Genomic DNA, 6,000 nt, shown 5'->3' on the forward strand with positions numbered 1-6,000 from the left:
ATAGCAGTGTTAATACAGAATATATTAGCAATTATTGGCTTGTTTCCATTACTTAGTGGAGGAAAAGAAATGTTACATTGCTGCAATCTAACAACACTAGTCTGTTGATGCTGGACATGAGTTTTTGTTTTCATATTTTCTCACACATGCAGTGAGAACATGTGCATCAGTCTCACAATCTGTTCCTCTTAGCACATCTGATCTTAAAATACTATGTTGCAGACATAGGCTGTGGAAAAATAAACAAGCTTCACGCTGGACTTATCACAGCAAATCCTCTGAAATCCAATCTGAGTCGTCATGTCGCAGCACGCCTTCATCTGATCTGATTTTGATTCATGGCGGCGACTGTTTTTTACTGGAAACCCTCCCCTGAAAAAGTGAGTGTGAAGCATTGAGTCAGTCACAAAGGGCAAAAGAAGTAGATTTAGTGGAAAGGTGTGAGCAAAAACCTTTAAGAATAATTATTCCCAAACCGCTCTAATCCCAAAGTTTTGGTTGGGTGAAGGCTGGACTGAGCTTTGTTTTGTCTCTCCTGTTTCACTACCACGAGGAGGGCTGAGGTAGGCAGATGTAGTAATTTCTAAATCTGTTGTATTTTCACTAAATACAGAAGAAGAAGCTGTGACATATATCCTGCCCCTCGAGGTCTTAAAAAACATTGAAATCAAAAGTAGAAATAAATTATACCTATGCTTATTAAGCTTGAGACGAGTGTGTTAACACTATGTGTGAGAAATCAAAATAAACCCAAGAGAAACAGTTGTGGATAAGGGTGATATGCACACTGTAAAATGTAATTCTAGATGTTTGTTATTTCAACATATTATTCTATATCAGTTTGACGATAGATGACTGAAGTTGTTGTTATAACATAGAATTACAAGTTAAAAACGTCCCAATTACACCAAAAAAAGCTAACTTGAAAACTCATGTCCAGCTAAATCAGAAACTTATGTGAACTTGACAATGTGGGTAAGTTGAGCACAGCAGGATTCAAAACTGCCTCACGTGACTGCTACCGAGGTGCATCATGGGGAATTGGCGGTTAACGACATGCTCACTTTACTTGGACGTTTTCTAATCGTCTTCTTTGGAATATGCTTTCAAGGTGAGTAACATTGGTTATAACTGTAAGGAAAGAGAGCTACAAAAGTTGGAACATGTTTTGAATCTATGGCATGATGTGTGTTTTTCTCTTTTACCGAAATGTTTGCTTTAGCTAATGTAACTTTAGCCGACAAGGTCCAGCTTGTATGTCATGACCAAACTTGACCTAATAAACTGACATATGGCCTTTTTTATGGGTTTAATGTGGCACTGACCAAATCACAAGTATTGTGCCGCTAGCTTTAAGGTTGTGCACTCAACCACTGTTGCGATATTAGCAAGCTAACTCAGCTAATTAATAAAGCTTATTTCATATTGTCTCTGTACTTGTAAATTTCTTTCAAGTTCACAGGCTGTTGTATTTTGGTGGAAGTTCATTTTGGCAATATTTCCAATAACTGACTGGGTTCAAAAGAACTTTTGGCAGGACTCCGATGCTTGTTGTCATCTGTTTACCCTATGTAATCACTTAAGTTGTTATTAACTGCTGCATGCTAAGCTGCAAGAGTGCACTGAGGACTGAGACAAAATATGGTCTACAAACCAGCATTATATTAGTTTTTATCAGATAGTTCTCCAGTGTGTTTATTTTTGCTTTAATTCTATTGTGCAGTTATTTGTTACCCTGAAATGCTTTATGCTTAACAACAGCTCACCATTTTGACTTATTTTTGAACTCTTGTGATCAGTATGACTAGATTGTGTGAGTTTCCATACTAAAAGAGCTGTAGTGATAAAATAATTGGCATCAGAGACACTGATTTTTGGCATGGTATACTGCAGAAGTTTTTTTTTTTTTTTTGCATAATTTACCTTTTAATTAAACTGCATTCTCTGTATTGTAACAAAACTAACATTGTTTATATGTCAGAAAATTAGCAAACATGAATAAATGGCGAAAACAATATAATTATAACATATATTTTTATTTTACTTATTTTAGGTCTGTGAAGCCAAACTTGATGCTGGGGATTTATTTTTGTCAGTGGAGTCAAATGGTAAGTTACAATTTGTGCATTTTGTCATACTGGAAACACCTCAGATTATATTGTAACTTAATAGCTCTGTAGAACAAATGATATAAAGATTGTAGTGTCAGGGTACTTCTTAAGAAGTAATATGGCACTATTGATGATCACATGCAGGTGGCATAAACTAAATATTCAGACGTGTTACCAACAAATGATTCATTAACAAAAGCAATGGAGCAGACTGTTTAGGTTCTTGTGGTTGTAATAACATCCATAACTGCAAGTTTGTCATTAATTTATTTTCACAGGTCTAGATGATCACATCTGACTTTGTCATTTAAATGAGGTGGACTTGCAAACTTTGCACTCTTTTGGGTAAATTGCTGTCCACTACATATACACAGAATCTGCACAGTATTTCAGATCTAAAAGGGAGTATGTAATGGACTTGCTGGCTTTAATGTAAAAAGCCTGTTGTGTAACTTTAATGAGGCAGTTGGACTAAAACAGTATTGCTCATCAAGGTAAACATCTGAGGAATAAGGAAACTGTTACTTGTCCTTTTAGTGTTCTTTTAATCGCATGTTTATTAAAGTTTTACATCACATAAGTCATTTTCACAATCATTCTACTTTAAAAGATTTCAAGACAGAGCTTATTGTTCTCTGAACTTCCTTGTTTGCTGAGCGGCAGGTAAAGTGCATCTTTTGTTTGTTTGCTTTTGTGTGTTTGTGTTTTCTCTAATGGGCCTCAGATGACTGTTTGCTTAAATTTGGGTCTCAAAGAATCTTTTTTTTATTCTGTCTGTACTCTCCACCCCTCTTCTTCTATTGCTCAGGTTGAAGCAGAATTTGCCCGTCTTACATCTGTTGACCTGAAAGGGTTCCTTTTGCTGTGCTTGACCATTGTGGAGAGGTTCGTGGAGCTGTACAAAATCAAGAGCGGCATAGGAGGGCTAACTAGGCTCATAAGATGCTTCAATGATGATGTAAGTGTTCAACTGCGAAATCTAATCCTTTGTTTAAGTTTTAGGTTATCCAGTTCAACTGATGAACTCATTGAAAGAAAGCTGATAAGTAAAGTCTGTCATCATATTTCACAACTGGACATTTAGTGTGGTAACTTTTACAGAATCTATGTATATTGGTGGTAGGTTGGATATCATATTCTACTTGAACATCCTGATAAGCCTGATTCAAAATCTCCAATGATAATCATATATTGATGGAATTATGTATCAAAAAGCTGTGAATTTGGAGCTGTCTACATGCTTCATAAACACTGTTTAAAAGTGTTTTGTTTTCTTTTTGACTTCTTTGACCAGAGCCCTACACAAAGGAAGAGGACAGAGGACCTCATTTTCTAAAGGAAGATCCTCACACACTTTCAAGACTGTGAAGGTTAGCATTGTTTCTTTTAGTAAATTTAATAATGACAGCACCACAGTGGATTTTAAATTAAAAAGTACATGTACTTTTTTTCCTCACCAAATGTATTATTACAAGATCTTTGACACTGGATTTGGCCTGGGTTTCAGAGAAACTAACTGGCAAGCTAGCATTGATATTATTAGTGTCTTGTGTTTATTCATGTCTTCACCAGGGTCTTTGACATTTCGCTGCTGTACTGTTCACTTCAGCTTTACGTTTGATTTCACATTGTATATTGTAATGGCAGAGATATTAGGATATTTAAGGGGCTGCAGTGGCTGCTACAGCTATGGGGGGCAATACTTTGGTGAAATGTCCTGGACCCTGGAAAAGAGACTGTGTAGACTGGGTAAGCAATTAAAGGTTACTGGCCGAGAGTCATTGGGCAGCTGGGTAAAGGTGGATGTTGATATTCAGTGCCAATTATGCAACCTGTTCAGCCATGTCTATATGCTCTTTTTTCATGCTGTTAATATAGGGGAAAAATAAACTTTAATCAATAAACTGATTAAAGAAGCATTGTCTATGGAGCCACAATCTGATCCTGTAGTGTAGCTGCAGTTTGCACATTTCATGTATTCTCAGCCAGATTTGGTTTAGAGCACAGCCAATATTTAGCATAAGTAGATTTAAATTCACACACTGGTGATGGCAAGCTACATTGTAGCCACAGCCGCCCTGGGGCGCACTGACAGAGGCGAGGCTGCGGACACTGGCACCACCGGGCCCTCTGACCACCACCAGTAGGCAACAGGTGAAGTGTCTTGCCCAAGGACACAACGACTGAAACTGTCAGAGCCGGGGCTCGAACCAGCAACCTTCCAATTATAAGGCGAACTGTCAACTCTTCAGCCACGATTCAGTCATCCACCCATGTGTGTGAATGACTGAATGTGTAAAGCGCTTTGGGTCCTTAGGGGACTAGTAAAGCGCTATACAAATACAGAGCCATTTACCATTTAAATTGAAAATTTTGTTTGAATTCTGCAATTGAAGACATGCTCAGTTATTTATGAACATGGTCTTTGTTTAAAGCAAGAAATGGATTTGTAACATGGGGTGCATATCTCATTCTGAAAAAACTTTAACAACTAATAAGTGTTACCCAAAGCCAATCACCATCATCCAAAGCATCAGTATGGCTCTTCTTTGGAAAGACATGAATTGTTAAGCACAAGGGATATTGTGTAATTGTAATTGTGTAATTTTATTTTATCTTTTGTCTTTGAACCCTTTTATAGCCGACAGGTATTGAAGACACGTTTTCTAAGAGGACGAAAGTTGGCATTGCGATGGTGAAAGAAGAAGACATCATCGATGTGTTGGTTGTCCTTGAGGCGACAGTAATCCTGTCTAATCTGAGGATGTCTCAAGTGCCATTTCCATGCTGATGGGCCTTCTTTTGCCCTCAACATAGACTATCCAAAGGAACTTAAGGACATCTTTGAAGTCATTCAGAACATCCTAATGAACATTGGTGGAAGGCAGTGCATCTCACTAGTGCATGGTCTAAGAAACAGACTCTTGCAGAAAGCCATGCAGAACTGTAATTGTATGCTCCTTAGTGTTAAGGACAGTTTTTATTTTACTGTTTGTTTTTTATTCTTGCAAGTTCTCATTCTCACTTTTGTATGTCACTAAATGACTACACTTTACATTCCAGATTAGACAATTGCTCATTTGTTCATGGTTTAAGAAACTTATGTGAACAACAATATGCTGGACTTTGCAGATGCTTATCTCATGCAAGTCAGTAGTTTTTCCTTTGTTTTGCAATTGAGCAGACTCAAACTGATGTTTCTGAAATATTCATATTATCAAATGTTTCAGAAGCATGCACTCATTTTCAGAGATATTGGTTCTGTGGAATTTGTTGCAGTTGTAAACGAAGACAAATACAAGAGTTTGATGTCTTACTTGTTATAAACTGATCTTTACTGTCACTTATCAAAGGTTTTGTACTATTTTAATATTTCAAGTTTTATGCTAACAGGTGTGACTGAGCACAATGAAGTTTAAAAATTTTGTAAATGTAAAGAATAACTTTTCTAAAATAGCAAGTGTCCCGTTGATACATTACATTAATGCAGACTTTATGTTGTTACTTCACAAGAATCACTACTGCTCCTAGAGTATTGGTCAAATTTAATCTTCACCCAAACTGGGCTCAAGACCAAGTTCAAATTTATTGTTTCACAGGGAGCAGCCTTTGAGTTTTGATGGATTGTGAGCCTGATGAGCTACGTCACTGATTTTTCTGTTTCTCAGATGACTAAGATGGCACAATAAATGGTGAATGTTGGGTGCTCATGAGTAATTGTCTTGTCATGTTCTTAAAACAAACTTTCTGTATGAAATGATCAGATAGACTTTAATGGAATCTGTGGGGTTCTATTTTTTTCTGTAAACAACAGAAAATTAATTTAAAGGAATGTAGGTATTTAAACCTGAGATCTAAGATAAACCTAACAGGTAGTTTTGCTGAAATG

At 36.8% G+C, this 6,000-nt stretch overlaps 1 protein-coding gene across 2 annotated transcripts in view; it reads right to left on the reverse strand.

The window, feature by feature from the left end:
* esamb (endothelial cell adhesion molecule b) overlaps positions 1 to 6,000 on the reverse strand; it is a 60,880-nt gene that overhangs the window by 4,231 nt on the left and 50,649 nt on the right. The window lies entirely within an intron of this gene.

This window comes from Oreochromis aureus, linkage group 14 (assembly GCF_013358895.1).
Source record: "Oreochromis aureus strain Israel breed Guangdong linkage group 14, ZZ_aureus, whole genome shotgun sequence".
NCBI lineage: Eukaryota > Metazoa > Chordata > Actinopteri > Cichliformes > Cichlidae > Oreochromis > Oreochromis aureus.